We start from the raw sequence: 17,143 nt of genomic DNA on the forward strand, positions 1-17,143 counted from the left end.
CCCAAGAGCCTCCCCAGCAAAAAGGGCCTCCCAGACCATCCTATTGTTGGTGAGCTGTTTTGTCTTCATATATTGGATGGACTTCATATTCTCATTTTCAGTGGTTGTGACATGGATAAACGACCCTCTACTGGTATGATTCCATATGCCTGTGGTCAATAACTATGCCATAATTAGTCCTTTAGTCTTAATCTATGCTGATAACAAATATTCAAGATTGTTCAGACTCTTTGGAGGAGAATAATTAAGGTTATTAAAAGTGATGAAAATTTACAACTAGAAATGCATTTGATAGTCCCCCAAATAGTTTTACATGTTGCATAGGGTATTTCTCTGAATACATTCATTCAAGGTTATTACTAACCCTGTGTTATATCAATTATAACGATCTTTGTAATATGATTAATATGATTAGCAAATGCAATTGAGTAAATTGTGCACATCAGTCATATGTCTATAGGATTTTTGTTTCTTTGCTTTCTTTCTTTTTTTTTTTTTGAGACGGAGCCTTGCTCTGTCACCCAGGCTGGAGTGCAGTGGCGCCATCTCGGCTCACTGCAAGCTCCGCCCCCCCCCCCCCCCCCCCCCGGGGTTCCCACCAGATTCCCACCAGGCGCCCGTTCCCACCAGGTGCAGTTCCCACCAGGCGCCATCTCGGCTCACTGCAAGCTCCGCCCCCCCGGGTTCCCACGAGGCGCCCTTCCCACCAGGCGCCCACCACCCTGGTTCCCACAGGCTCCCGCCACCACACTCGGCTAATTTTTTGTATTTTTAGTAGAGACGGGGTTTCACTATGTTAGCCAGGATGGTTTCAATCTCCTGACCTCGTGATCCGCCCACCTCGGCCTCCCAAAGTGCTGGGATTACAGGCGTGAGCCATTGCGCCCGGCCACACTATTCTTGTTTGTATATAAATATCCCGTTTTATTTATCACACTTTTTTGATCTCCCACATGTATCTGCATTTCCCAATTTTGTTATGTTTTTATTTTTACTTATTTCTATATATTTTTTTGAGACAGGGTTTCTCTCTGTCCCTCAGCCTGGGGTGCAATGGCACAATCATGTCTCTGTTCCCTCGACCTCCTGGGCTCAAATGATCCTCCCACCTCAGCCTTTGAATAGCTGGGATTACAGGCACACGCCACCACACCTGGCTAATTTAAAAAATTTTTTTTGTAGAGACAGGGTCTCGCTGTGTTGCCGAGGCTGGTCTCAAACTCCTTGGGCTCAAGGAATCCTCCTGCCTTGGCCTCTCAAAGTGTTGGATTATAGGTATGAGCCATCCCTCCTGATCTGACTTTATCATTTCTATAAAATTCAAAGTCTTTATTTCAAATATTGTATCTTTGTTTTCCCTCTTCTCTACTTCTGAATTTTCAACATGATTTAAATTAGACCTGCTCATTTTATTATTTGTATCTCCTGATCTCTTTCATATATTTTAGATCTCTCTGGTTTCTCAGTTGCATTCTAAACATTTTATTCAGCCAAGTAGCTTAGTTATCATTTTACCTGAAGTCTGTATCAACTGCCATTTAACAATTCAATTTATTTTCATAGCTTTGATGCCAGTTTATTTTTTATATTTTTTATGTTGATACGTAATATGTGTACATATTTATGGCATATGTATAATATTTTGTTATATGCATACAATGTGTCATGATCAAGTTGATGTATAGGGTATTCATCAACTCAAATTTTTATTTGTAATTTTACAAAAAAATTTTTGGAGATAGGGTTTCACTCTGTCACCCAGGCTGGAGTACGGTGGAGTAATCATGGCTCACTGCAGTCTCAACCTCCTGGGCTGAAGAAATTTTCCCACCTCAGCCTCCTAAGTAACTGGGACTGCAGGCACATACCACCACACCTGGCTAATTATTATTATTATTATTGTAGAGATGGGATATCACTCTTGCTCAGGCTAGTCTCAAAATCCTGGCCTCAAATATCCTACTCCCTTGACCTCCCAAAGCGCTGGGATTACAGGAATGAGCTAGAGTGTCCAGCCCGTTTATTATTTGTATGTGTTGGAAACCTTTCAGTTCTCTCTCGAAGTTATTTTGAAATATACAATACATTGTTATATATAGTCAGTTACTCTGCTATCAAATATTAAAACATTTCTTTTATCTAACTGTATGTTTGTACCCATTAACAACCTCTCTTCTTCCATCAACACCCATCTACACACACTTCTCAGTCTCTGGTAGCTATCATTCTTCTCTCTATCTCCGTGAGATCAACTTTTTTTGCTCCCATATGTAAGTGAAACTATTCAACATTTGTCCTTCTGTGCCTGGCATACATCACTTAACATAATGACATCCATTTACATCCGTGTTGCTGCAAATAACAAAATTTCAGTTTTTTTGAAGGCATAATAGTACTTTATTGTGCACATACACTACATTTTCATTCACTGATGGACAATTTGGTTGATCTCATATCTTTGCTATTGTAAATACTGTTGCTATAAACATGCAAATGTAGGCATCCCTTTGATATATGGATTTCCTTTTCTTTTGATAAATACCCAGTAGTGGGATTGCTAGATGGTATGGTAGTCCTATTTTTAGTTAGTTTTTTTTGTTTGTTTGTTTTCGTTTTTTTTGGTGACATCTCCATACTGTTTTCCATAGTGGCTGTACTGACTTACATTGCCACCAACAGTATATAAGTTTTCTTTTCTCCACATTCTTGCCAACATCTCTTGTGTTTTCCTTTTAATAATAGTCATTCTAACTGGGGTAAGATGATATCTCATTCTGGTTTTGATTTATATTTCCCTTGTGACTGGTAATGTTGAGCATTAAAAAAAAAAACCTGTTAGCCATTTGCATTTCTTCTTTTGAGAAATGTCTATGTATGTCCTTTGCACACTTTTTAATGTGATTGCTTTTTACTATTTGAGTATATTTTGGATGTTAGTTCTTTATCAGATGAATAGTTTGCAAATATTTTCTCCCATTCAACAAGTTGTTTCTTTGCTCCATTGATTGTTTCCTTTGCCATGTAGAAGGTTTTTTATTTAATAATATTTTCCCATTTGTCTGCTTTTGTTTTTGTTTTCATTTTCATTGTGTGTGTTTTTGATGTCTTAGCCATAAAATATTTGCCTAATGTTCTGAAGTGTTTTCTGTGTGTTTCTATCTAATAGTTTTATAGTTTCAGGTCTTATGTATAAGTTCATAATTCATCTTCAGTTTATTTTTGTATATGGTGAGAAATAGGGGTCCAGTTTCATACTTTTGCATGTAGATATCCAGTTTTCCCAGCACTATTCATTGAAAATAATGTCCAACACCCAGTGTACGTTCTTGGAGCCTTTGTGGAAAACCAGTTGGCTGGAAATACATGGATTTATTTCTCTGTTCTATACTCTGTTCCACTGGACTGTGTGTCTCTTTTAAAGTCAATACCATGCTATTGTTGTTACTTTTGCCTTGTAATCTATTTCATTTACTTTTCTTTTTCTTTTTCTTTCTTTTTGTTTTAATTTTTGTGGGTACATAGTAGGTATACATATTTATGAGGTACATGAGATGGGGTTTGATACAGGCATGCAATGTGAAATAATCACAGCATAGAGAATGGGGCATCTATCCCCTCAAGCATTTATCCTTTGAATCACAAACAATCCAATTACACCCTTTAAATTATTTTAAAATGTACAATTAAATTGTTATTGACTATAGCCACCCTGTTATGGCATCAAATAGTAGGTCTTATTCATTGCTTCTAATTATTTTTTGTATCCATTAACAATCCTCACCTCCCCTCAACACACATCCCTCAATGACCCTTCCAGTCTCCAGAAACCATCCTTCTGCTCTCTATCTCCATGGATTCAATTGTTTTGATTTTTAGATCTCACAAATAAGTGAGAACATGTGACATTTATCTCTCTGTGCCTGGCTTATTTCATTAAACACAATGATCTCCAGTTCCATTCATGTATTCATGTTGTTGCAAAGGACTAGATCTCATTTTTTTTTTTTTTTTGCTTAATAATACTCCATTGTGTATATGTACCATGTTTTTTAAGATTTATTTTTTATTTAATACATTTTTGGGGAACAGGTGGTGTTTGGTTACATGAATAAATTCTTCAGTGGTGATTTCTGAGATTTTGGTGCACCCATCACACAAGTAGTGTACACTGTACCCAATGTGTAGTCATTTATCCCTCATCCCCCTCCCACCTTTCCCTGAAGTTCTCAAAGTCCATTGTATCATTCTTATTCCTTTGTGTTCTCATAGCTTAGCTCCCACTTATGAGTGAGAACGTACGATGTTTGGTTGTCCATTCTTGAGTTATTTTACTTAGAATAATAGTCTCCAATTCCATTCAGGTTGCTGCAAATGCCATTATTTCATTCCTTGTTATGTCTGAGGTAGTATTCCATGGTATATATGTACCACATTTTCTTTATCCATGCGTTGGTTGATGGGACATTTTTTTCTGCAGTTGCAAATTGTGCTGCTATAAACATGCATGCGCAAGTATCTTTTTCATATAATGACTTCTTTTCCTCTGGCTAGATACCCAGTAGTTGGATTGCTGGATCAAATGATAGATCTACTTTTAGTTTTTTAAGGAATCTCCACGTTGTTTTCCATCCTGGTTGTACTAGTTTACATTCCCACCAGCAGTGTAAAAGTGTTCCCATTTCACCACATCCTTGCCAACATATATTATTTTTTGATTTTTTTATTATGGCCATTCTTGCAGGAGTGGGGTGGTATTGCACTGCGGTTTTGATCTCTATTTCCCTAATAATTAGTGATGTTGAGCATTCTTCCATGTGCTTTTTGGCCATTTGTATATCTTTTTTTGAGAATTCATGTCCTTAGCCCACTTTTTGATGGGATTATTTGTTTTGTTCTTGCTGATTTCTTTGTAGATTCTGGATATTTGTCTTTTGTCACATGTAGAGATTGGGAAAATTTTCTCCCACTCTGTAAGTTGTCTGTTAACTCTGCTGATTCTTTTGCTGTGCTGAAGCTTTTTAGTTTAATTAAGTCCCGCCTCTTTATCTTTGTTTTTGTTGCATTTGCTTTTGGGTTCTTGGTCGTGAAGTCTTTGCCTAAGTCAATGTCTAGAAGGGTTTTACGTTTTTTTATGGTGCCAATTTAAAACAGTTTTTATTTAAGACACTACATTTTCCAGTTAAAATACAGTATTTATAAAGTGCAATGTTATTTCCTTCCCCTGTGCATATGTTCCATATTCAAGTATTGAGACTACCCAGTTACTTACTATATTGGCTGAACTTTTTTAAAGCGCCACAGAATTTGCTACAAATTTAGGTCCTTCAGTGTTTCAAAATGTGTGGAACAATGCTACATCTATAGTTGGGTTGGCTTAATCAACCTCTTCAATGGTGGGCCCTGAGGAAGCACCATCAGAGGGAGGAGCTCCACCATCAGGGAATCCCCCAGGCATTCCTCCTGGCACGCCTCCTGCACTCTGGTACACTTGGTAATGATGGAGTTGCAGACTTTCTCCAGCTCTTCCTGCTGATGTTCAAATTCTTCCTTCTCTACAGTCTGATTTTTATCGAGCCAGTTGATAGTTTTATTACACTTGTCCAGAATCTTCTGTTTGTCTTCATCATTAATCTTGCATTGAAGTTTCTCATCTTAGACAGTTGCTTTCTTGTTGAATGCATATGACTCAAGTGAATTCTTAGATGACACTTCGTCTCTCTGCTTCTCATCTTCAGCTTTGTACTTCTCAGCTTCCTGGACCATACATTCAATGTCTTCCTTGCTCAAATGGCCCTTGTCATTAGTGATATTAATCTTGTTCTCTTTTCCTGTACTCTTGTCCACAGCAGAGACATTGAGGATGCCATTGGCATCAATGTCAAAAGTGACTTCAGTCTGAGGAACACCACGGGGTGCAGGAGGTATGCCTGTGAGTTCACACTTGCCAAGCAGGTTGTTATCCTTGGTCGTGGCACGCTCACCTTCATAAACCTGTGAATAAGCACACCAGGCTGGTTGCCAGAATAGGTAGTGAAGGTCTGTGTCTGTTTGGTAGGAATGATAGTATTACGCTTGATAAAGACAGTGGTGACTCCACCAGCAGTTTCAATACCAAGGGAAAGAGGAGAGACATCTAAGAGCATCAACTCTTGAACATTTTCAGACTTGTCTCCAGATAGGATGGCTGCCTGAACAGCTGCACCATAAGCAAGAGCTTCATCAGGATTGATGCTCTTATTCGGTTCTTTCCCATTGATGAAGTCTTAGAGAAGCTTCTGAATCTTGAGGATATGAGTAGAACCACCAAACAGGACAATATCATGAATCTGTGACTTGTCCAGTTTGGCATCTTGAAGGGCTTTCTCTATGGGGTCTAGGGTGCTATGGAACAGGTCGGCATTCAATTCTTCAAATCGGGCACAGGCACTGGACATATAGAAGTTTATTCCTTCATAGAGAGAATCGATCCCAATACTGGCCTGGATGCTGGAAGAGACAGTACGTTTAGCATGTTCATAAGCAGTATGGAGGCATCTTACAGCTCTCTTGTTCTCACTGATGTCCTTCTTATGCTTGCTCTTGAACTCAGCAATAAAATGGTTGACATTCGGTTGTCAAAGTCTTCTCCACCCAAGTGGGTGTCTCCAGCTGTAGATTTGACCTCAAAGATTCCATCCTCAATAGTGAGGATTGACACATCAAAAGTCCCACCTCTCAGGTCAAAGGTCAGCACATTTCTTTCAGCTCCAACCTTTTTGTCTAAGCTGTAAGCAATAACAGCTGCAGTTGGCTCACTGATAATTCTAAGTACATTGAGACCAGCAATAGTTCTAGCATATTTGGTAGCCTGATGCTGAGGGTCATTAAAGTAAGCTGGCACTGTGACCACAGCATTGGTAGCCGTATTCCCAAGGTATGCTTCTGCAATTTCCTTCATCTTTGTCAGAACCATAGAGGGTACCTCCTCTGGGTAGAAGCTTTTGGTCTCTCCCTTGTATTCCACTTGGACCTTGGGCCTGCCAGCATCATTCACCACCATGAACGGTCAATACTTCATATCAGGCTGGACAACAGCATCATCAAATCTGCATCCAATTAGATGTTTGGCATCAAAAAACCGTGTTGGTGGGGTTCATTGCAACTTGATTCTTTGTGGCATCACCGATCAATCGTTCAGTGTCTGTAAAGGCAACATAGCTTGGAGTGGTTCAGTTTCCCTGATCATTGGCAATTATCTCTACTTTCCCGTGCTGGAAAACACCCACACAAGAGTAGGTGGTGCCAATATCAATATCAACTGCAGTTCCCTTCAACATGGTTGCTGGTATGTAGGCCTGGCTCTGGCTACAAAGAAAGACACAGAAACCCTGAGAGCTGCAGGTGAGTTCAATGACAGAAGGGTTTTTTCTGATGTCATCTTGTAGAAGCTTTATGGTGTCAGGTCTTCGATTTAAGTCTTTGATCCATCGTGGATTGATTTTTGTATAAGGGGAGAGGTGAGGATCCAGTTTCATTCTTCTACATGTGGCTTGCCAGTTATCCCAGCACCATTTGTTGAATAGGGTGTCCTTTCCTGACTTTATGTTTTTGTTCAGTTTTTTGAAGACCAGTTGGCTGTAAGTATTTGGCTTTACTTCTGGGTTCTCTATACTGTTCCATTTGTCTATGTGCCTATTTTTATACCAGTACCATGCTGTTTTGGTGACTATGGCCTTACACTATAGTTTGAAGTTGGGTAATGTGATGCTTCCAGATCTGTTCTTTTTGCTTCTTCTTGCTTTGGCTATGCAGGGTCTTTCTTGGTTTTCAAGTGATCCTCCTGCCTTGGCCTCCCAAAGTTCTGGGATTACAGGCATAAGCCACTATACCCAGGATTTGCCCACTTTTAAATGAGGTTTTTGAGGGGTTTTCTTGTTGTCGTAAATTTGAGTTCCTTATAGATGATGAATATTAGACTTTTGTCAGATGCATAGTTCACAAATATTCCTTCCCATTCTGTAGATTGTCTGTTCACTCTGTTGATAGTTTATTTTGCTAGGCAGAAGCTCATAAGTTTAATTAGATCCCATTTGTCAATTTTTGCTTTCGTTGTGATTGCTTTTGGCATTTTCATCATAAAAATTTTGCTCATTTTTATGTCCAGAATAGTATTGCCTAGGTTGTCTTCCAGGGATTTTATAGTTTTGGGTTTTACATTTAAGTTTTTAATCAATCTTGAGTTAATTTTTGTATATCTTGTAAAAAAAGAGGTCCAGTTTCAGTCTTCTGCATGTGGCTATCAGTTATTCAAGCACAGTTTATTCAATAGGGAATTCTTTCCCTACTGTTTGTTTTTGTCAGCTTTGTTGAAGATCAGATGGTTGTAGGTGTGTGGCCTTATTTCTGGGCGTCTATTCAGTTCCACTGGTATGTGTGTCTGTTTCTGTACCAGTACCGTGCTGTTTTGATTAATGCAGCCCTCCTCTATAGTTTAAAGTTGAGTGGTTTGATAACTATAGCTTTGTTCTTTTTGCTTAAGATTGCCTTAGCTATTCCAGTTCATTTCTGGTTCTGTATGAATTTTAAAATAGCTTTTTTTCTAGTTCTGTGGGGAATGTCATTGTTAATTTAATAAGAATAGCATTGAACCTGTAAATTGCTTTTGACAATATGGCCTTTTTAGTGATACTGATTCTTCCTATCCATGAGCAGGGAATTGTTACTGTTGAGGGTAGTTGTCCAGATTCTTGGCATTTGGAACAAAGAATTGGACAAAACATGCAAACAAAACAAGGCAGCAAAAGCAGAGATTTATTTTAAATGAAAGTACACTCCACAGAGTCAGGGGAGGCTCAAGCAAGCAGCTCAAGAGCGTTAGTTACAGAATATTTTGGGGTTTAAACGCCCTCTAGAGGTTTCCCATTGGTTCACTCTATGCAAATAAAGTAGTGGGCCATGACCAGTCTGATTGGTTGTGGAAAGGGACCAATCAGAGGTACTTTCATTTTCCAACTGCCACGCAGCAACTGCCACAAAGAGAAAGGAGGAATTGAAAGGGGAATAGCCTGTGATATTCAGTCAGCATGAATCAGCCTTAGGTTCCCTGCCTCCAGACCCTAGTCTCCTGCCTCAGAATGTTTTTCCATTTGTTTGTGTCATCTCTGATTTCTTTGAACAGAGCCAAACCGTATCACATGGGGTGCATGATTGTTCTTGGTGTCCACTGATTTTTTTTTTCCAATGCTGCTGCTGGTGCAATTTTCACATTACCCTGTGAGAAATACTTGGATCTTGTAAGCTAACACCAAGAACAATCATGCACCGCATGTGATATGGTTGGGCTCTGTGTCCCCACCCAAATCTCATCTCAAATTGTAATCCCCACATGTCAAGGGAGGGATTACAATTGGGCAAAGGGATTATTGAATCATGGGGGGTGGTTTCCCCCAGCTGCTCCTGTGATGGTGAGTGAGTTCTCACAAGATCTAATGGTTTTATAAGTGTTGGAAGTCCCTCCTTCACTCCTTTCTCTCTCCTGCTGCCATGTAAGACATGCCTGCTTCCCCTTCCACCATGACAGTAAGTTTTCTGAGGCCTCCCCAGCCATGCATAACTGTGAGTCAATTAAACCTTTTTATTTTATAAATTACCCAGTCTTGGGTAATTCTTTATAGCAGTGTGAAAATGGACTAATACCCCATGTGAGTATTTGGAACCTTACAAGTACACCTGGTAAGGGCTCAGAGCCAGATGGTTTCATTTCCTCTCTCGTGCTGCTCTCTGACTGGTAGAAAAATTGGTGAATCACAAAAACATATTTAAAATGGCAACTATGTGAGGCTTGCAAATGTGGGAAAGTGAACAAAAAAAGTAATATTTAAAAAGTAGAATACAAAAGAGTTTGCACAGTCTTATTTAGGCTATGCCATACATGTTCATAAACAAGTTTGAAAGAGAATTTGAAAATTATTACAATTTTCAGATAAAATCTATTCTTTCAGTTTAAGTTTAAAAGCATGCATTTAGAAATAAATTGATATGTAAAAAATAAATCTTAGCCATCCAAAAACTTCAAATATCCCAAACAAGTCTTTTTTTTAAAGGTGCATGTAAGTCAGATTTTACTATACTTTGAAAAATTGTAATAAATAATGCAGTTGACAAAATAATCTACACTGACATAGAAATAAGCAATTTTTTTATTATTATACTTTAAGTTCTAGGGTACATGGGCACAACATGCAGGCTTGTCACATAGGTATACATGTGCCATGTTGGCTTGCTGTACCCATCAACTTGTCATTTACATTAGGTAATTGTTATAATACTACAATCACTCATAATTATATAATATTGTACATATTATTACATATGTATGCAGGTCCTCCACTAGTGTTATCAATTCCTGGCCAAGGCCACTGTCTGTATAGAGTTAACAGTTTCTCTCTTTGTCTCTGTGTGTGTTTTCTCCAGGTATTCCAGTTTTCCCCCACAACCCAAAGATGTGCACATTAGGTTAATTGGCATGTCTACATTGTCCCAGTAAGAGTGAGTGTGGGCCAGGCATGGTGGCTCATGCCTGTAATCCCAGCACTTTGGGAGGCCGAGGTGGGCGGATCACCTGAGGTCAGAAGTTTGAGACCAGCCTGGCCAACATGGTGAAACCCCGTCTCTACTAAAAATATAAAAATTAGCTGGGCCTGGTGATGTGTTCCTGTAGTCTCAGCTACTGGGGAGGCAAAGGCAGGAGAATTGCTTGAACCCGGGAGGTGGAGGTTGCAGTGAGCCAAGATCATGCCATTGCACTCCAGGTTGGGTGACAGATCGAGACTCCGTCTCAAGAAGAAAAAGAATGAGTGTGGGTGAGGGTGTGAATGTGCCTTACAATGAAATGGAGTCTTGTCCAGGATTAGTTCCTACCTTGCACCCTGAGCTGCTGGGATGGCCTCTGGCTACTTGTGACCCTGAACTAGAATTAGTAAGGTGGGAAATGAATGAATGAATTTATAAAACATATTATAAAATCAATATCTGGCCAGGCGCGGTTGCTCACACCTGTAATCCCAGCACTTTGGGAGGCCGAGGCAGGTGGATCACAAGGTCAGGAGATCAAGACCATCCTGGCTAACACGGTGAAACCCCGTCTCTACTAAAAAATACAAAAAATTAGCCAGGCATGGTGGCAGGCGCCTGTAGTCCCAGCTACTAAGGAGGCTGAGGCAGGAGAATGGCGTGAACCCGGGAGGCGGAGGTGGCAGTGAGCCGAGATTGCACCACTGCACTCCAGTCTGGACGACAGAGCGAGGTAAGGGCTCAGAGCCCCCAAAAAACAAACAAAAAACAAAAAACAAAAATCAGTATTTGTAAAGTACGTAATAACCATGCAAATGCGCAACAATGCACAATGCAGTAATGGAGTACAGAAGCACTCTGCTGACATATTTTCTATTTTGAACCCTGAGGTGGTAGGAGGTGCTCTTTGCAATATTTGATTTGCTAACATTTATTCATTCATTTAACCCATCACCACTATGACCACCATCACTTACTGACTCACTAAGAATTGGGTAAGTAATTATCTTACATGTTCATAGTGGTGTGTTCATAGCTCAACTCAAACGCCTGGGCTCAAGAGATCTTCCTGCCTCAGCCTTACAAGTAGCTCTATTAACCTTTCTTAAATGTATCTATAGCTCTCATTTATTTCAATGTTTAATATGATAAGTGTTTTGGATCTTTATTTAGAAACTTGGTGATGTTTTTGTTACCAGAAATATGCTATAGGAACTTAACTCCTTTCAATATCAATTACCTTTCAGTAAAATTGGTTTAATGATACACATTTTTGCTTAAAGTCCCAGTTTCTGAGAACGTACTGATGATTTAAGTAAGAACTTACTGTACTACTGAACATCTACAATAAGGCATTGCTATAAGCACTTTTTATCCATTACCTTTCAAGAATTCTCTCTGAGGTAGGTTTTAGTGTCTTCGATTTAGAGGGCTAATTCATAAACAATATATAGAATTAAATAAGAAACTAAAACATGAAAGACATCCAAAAATACAATGTTGAATTAAAAATGAAGTTACAGTAGCATAGATAATGGACACCTTTATATAAAGTTGGGTATATACCCAGTAATGGGATTGCTGGGTCAAATGGTCAAATTGCATTTCTCTAATGATCAAAGATGTTGAGCTTTTTTTCATATGTTTGTTGGGTACATAAATGTCTTGTTTTGAGAAGTGTCTGTTCATGTCCTTTGCCCACTTTTTGATAGAATTGTTTCTTTTTTTCTTGTAAATTTAAGTTCCTTGTAGATTCTGGATATTAGAGCTTTGTCCGATGGATTGATTGCAAAATTTTTCTCCCATTCTGTAGGTTTTCTGTTCACTTTGAAGATAGTTTCTTTTTTTGCTGTGCAGAAGCTCTTTAGTTTAATGAGATCTAGTTCTTTTAGTTTTGATGTTAGGTTGTTGATTTGAGATCTTTCTAGCTTTTTGATATGGGCATTTAGTGCTATAAATTTCCCTCTTAACACTGCTTTAGTTGCATCCCAGAGATTCTGGTACATTGTCTCTTTGTTCTTATTAGTTTCAAAGAACTTCTTAATTTCTGCCTTAATTTCATTATTTACCCCAGAGTCGTTCAGGAGTAGGTTGTTCAATTTCTATGTAGTTGTGTGGTTTTGAGTGAGTTTCTTAACCTTGAGTTCTAATTTGATTGTGCTGTGGTCTGAGAGGCTGCTTGTTCTGATTTCAGTTCTTTTGCATTTGCCAAGGAGTGTTTTACTTATGATTATGTGATCAATTTTAGAGTCAGTGTCATGCCTGGTGATGAGAAGAATGTATATTCTGTTGTTTTTGAGTGAAGACTTCTGTAGATATTAATCAGGGCCACTTGATTCAGAGCTGAGTTCAAGTCCTGAATATCTTTGTTAATTTTCTGTCTCAATAATCTGTCTAATATTATCAGTGGGGTGTTAAAGTCTCCCACTGTTATTATGTGGGAGTCTAAGTCTCTTTGAAGGTCTCTAAGAACTTGTTTTATGAATCTGGGTGCTCCTGTATTGGGTGCATATATATTTAGGATAGTTGGTTCTTGTTGAACTTTACCATTATGTAATGCCCTTCTTTTTCGATGTTTGTTGGTTTGAAGCCTGTTTTGTCAGAAACTAAGATTGTGAGCCCTGCTTTTTTCTGTTTTCAATTTGCTTCATAAATTTTCCTCCATCCCTTTATTTTGAGTCTATGTTTGTCTTTGCATGTGAGATTGACTCTTGAAGACAGTATACCAATGTGGCTTGATTCTTTATCCAGCTTGCCATTCTGTGTCTTTTAACTGGGGCACTTAGCCCATTTACATTTAAGGTTAATATTGTTATTTGTGAAATTGATCCTGTCATCATGATGCTAACTGGTTATTTTGCAGACTTTTTTGTGTGGTTGTGTCATAGTTTCACTGGTCTGTGTACTTCAGTGTGCTTTTGTGGTGGCTGGTACTGGTTTTTCCTTTCCACGTTTAATGCTTCTTTCAGGAGCTCTTGCAAGGGAGGCCTGGTGGTGTATTCCCTCACCATTAGCTTACCTGAAAAGGATCTTATTTCTCCTTCATTTATGAAGCATGGTTTGGCTGGATATGAAATTCTGGGTTGGAAACTCTTTTCTTTACAAATATTTAATATTGGCCCCCAGTCTCTTCTGACTTCTGCTGAGAGCTCTGTTGTTAGTCTGATGGGCTTTGCTTTGTACATGACCTGGCCTTTCTCTCTGGCTGCCCTTAACATTTTTTCTTTCATTTCAACTTTGAATAATCTGATAATTATGTGTCTTGGGGTTGATCTCCGAATGGAGTATCTTACTGGGGTCCTCTGGATTTCCTGAATTTGAATGGTGGCCAGTCCTGCTAGGTCGGGAAAGTTCTCCTGGATGATATCCTGAAGTATGTTTCCCAACTTGGTTTTGTTCTCCCCATCTCTTTCGGGTACCCCATTCAGTCATAGATTTGGTCTTTTACATAATCCCATCTTTCTTGGAGGTTTTGTTTGTCCCTTTACATTTTTTTCTCTATTCTTGTCTGCCTGTCTTATTTCAGAAAGATAGTCAAGTTCCGAGATTCTTTCCTCCACTTGCTCTATTCTGTTATTGATACTTGTGATTGCATTGTGAAGTTCTTGTGTTGTTTTTCAGCTCTATCAGTTTGGTTGTGTTCCTCTCTAAACTGGCTATTCTGGTTATCAGCTCCTGTAATGTTTTATCATGATTCTTAGCTTTTTTGTACTGGGTAAGAATACGTTCCTTTAGCTTAGCAAAATTTGTTATTAACCTCCTTCTGAAGCCTACTTCTGTTAATTCAGCCATCTCAGCCTTAGCCCAATTCTGTGCCCTTGCTGGAGAGGTGTTGTGGTCATTTGGAGAAGAGGCACTCTGGCTTTTTGAGTTTTCAGCATTTTTATGTTGGTTCTTTCTCATCTTTGTGGACTAATCCACCTTTGATCTTTGAGGTTGCTGACCTTTGAATGGGGTTTTGCGGGGTCTTTTTCGTTGATGTTATTGTTGTTATTGCTTTCTGTTTGTTTGTTTGTTTGTTTATAACAAGTGAAGACACTCAGGGCTGCTGAGGTTTGCAGGGGGTCCACTCCAGACCCTAGTTGCCTCGGTCCCTCCTGAACCTGGAGGTATCACCAGTGAAGGTGTCTCCCTTGGCTGGGGTTGGGGTCTCCCCGGCTCTGTACTGCTCCTGGGTAGGCTGTTGCCCCACCCTGCTTTTCCTTACTCTCTGTGGGTTGAGCCAACTGCCTAGACGTCCCACTGTGAGAACCTGGATACCTCAGTTGAAGGTGGAGAATTCACTCGCTGTTTCACAAGATCCATGGACCACAGCTGCTTCTAATGAGCCATCTTGACCATTTCCCAGCCAACAAATTAAATTTAATAGAGTTTATTTGAGCAAAACGTGATTCAGGAATTAGTGAACACTCAGAACCAACAGTTCAGAGAGCTCAGAAGTAAAGTATGAAAATGACTGGATTGATTACAATAAGGTGTGTGCCTCATTTCGACATGCTGTGATCTGCTGGCTGCCTGGAATTGGCTGAAGCTCAGTGCTTGTGACTGGCTGAGACCCAGCTATCTATATCAAAAAATACACTCCTAAATTGGGTTTTCGTTTATTTTCATACTAAGTTAGGTTGTAGTTTATTACACAGGAACTGAAAGTAGAAAGACAGCATTGGGACAATGGTCTTCCACTTATTTCATTTAACAATTTCTCCCTTGTGGTCAGTCTCTCAATTTTGAGAGATTGACAAAAACTTTGCTATTGCAACCACTCTGTGACCATCATAACAGGCTTGTTTAGTCCCAGTATGGGATTCACAAGTCACAATGATAGATTGGTCATATGATCCCTGACATTCTTGCTGTTTTAATCACAGTGACACCATTTAACAAACAATGGATGGCTGCAAAACAACATTTAAGACACTTGAGAGGATACAGTACACAAGAAAGACTATTATGATGACTGTCAGGATGATAATACCAATAGACTGAAGTGTACTCCTTAATAGAAGCCCCACAAATGAAACTGATTAAAATTTACAAAAGAATCAAGTTCATGCAATTCAGGCAATTCATCAGTATTTGAGTTCAATTGGTCATAATTTTTGTTCAAGGTGTAATGGTGATTAAGGACCATAGTTCACTGTAGCATGGTCTGATTTAACGAGTATTCCATCTTTATCTTTAGCCTGGTAACACAAGTCATAGAAGCCTGGAGACCCACTCACTAGAAAAAAACATAAATATTAAAAAAAAAGTTTAAAGTTAAGCTTGTCATCCACCATTTAGAATGCCCACAAGCAAACTATTAGCTTTTCCTATAAACACATTCCGTATTCCCTTTTTAGTGTATTTATTATCAGTGTCTTAAGAAACAGGGATATCAGCCACCTTTTAAATTAAGCTTCCTGTAGTAGCAAAATCAGGGGAAGAAAAATACAACATTCAGTTTTGTTTAGCACCATGCACAAGTGTCCAACAGAGTCAAAGAGGAGACGTACAATTGTGCCATGTCGCATTAAGTGCTTCTGGTGAACACATGCTATCATTCACCTTTTGGAGGGTGGCTTCAACCTGTCTGAAGCCCTGGGATGTCTGGTTGACCACACAATTTAAGAATTTCACGAACGTATAAATTAGTTTCAAATTCCACACAACTGGTAACCCACTGCCAACAGGAGTGAGCCGCAAGGTTCACCTCCACTGAAGAATCTTTCTTCAGTAAAAAGTAGCTCATCTTCATCTATTTAAAGGTATCTAGGAGGTGGCTCACACCTGTAATCCCAGCACTTGGGGAGGCTGAGGTGGACGGATTCCTTGAGGTCAAGAGTTCAAGACCAGCCTGGCCAACATGGTGAAACCCCGTCTCTGCAAATAAAAACAAACAAACAAACAAACAATACATATATATATATATATATATATATATATATATATATATATATATATATATATATGTATTAGCTGGGCATGGTGTCACACACTGGCAATCCCAGCTACTCAGGAGGCTTAGGCAGAAGAATCACTTGAACTTGGGAGACGAAGGTTGCAGTGAGCCGAAATCATGCCACTGCACTCCAGCCTGGGTAACAGAGTGAGACTCTGTCTCAAAAAACAAACGAACAAACAAAAACAAAAACACAACAAAAATTAAGATAGCTTGTCTTTATCCATTTCAGTTGTTGACCAGTTTAACCTCAGGATCAACTGTCCAGCAATGGACGTTCTCTCTTAAAATGCTCTGGCTTTCCACACTCGCAACATCCACTCATAGTCTTAGGAGGTTTTCTCTGCATTTCCCTTCTTTCTTGGTGTTGAAGTCTATTATTGCTTTGTCTCCTCTGAGGGGGATCTTGATCTAATCGTTTTCTGACTACCTCTTCCACAGTGGAAACCATGCTTTTCGCTTTCTGTTTCTGCTTCTCTTCCTCTCTCCTTACAAAAACCCTCTGAGCTTCCCTCAGCAATTCCTCAATCGGTTTCTCATTCCATCCATCAATCTTTTGTAATTTTTTTGTAATGTCAGGCCAGCTCTTAGTTACAAAGTTAATCTTCAAAAGGCCTTGCCCTGTTGGATAATCTGGATCTAGCCCGGAGT

At 39.3% G+C, this 17,143-nt stretch overlaps 1 pseudogene; it reads right to left on the bottom strand.

Moving 5' to 3' along the window:
- Positions 1–5,374: 5,374 nt before the first annotated feature.
- On the bottom strand, positions 5,375–7,316 carry LOC101153302 (heat shock cognate 71 kDa protein-like; annotated as a pseudogene).
- Positions 7,317–17,143: the final 9,827 nt, after the last annotated feature.

Source organism: Gorilla gorilla, chromosome 1, assembly GCF_029281585.2.
Source record: "Gorilla gorilla gorilla isolate KB3781 chromosome 1, NHGRI_mGorGor1-v2.1_pri, whole genome shotgun sequence".
Lineage (NCBI taxonomy): Eukaryota > Metazoa > Chordata > Mammalia > Primates > Hominidae > Gorilla > Gorilla gorilla.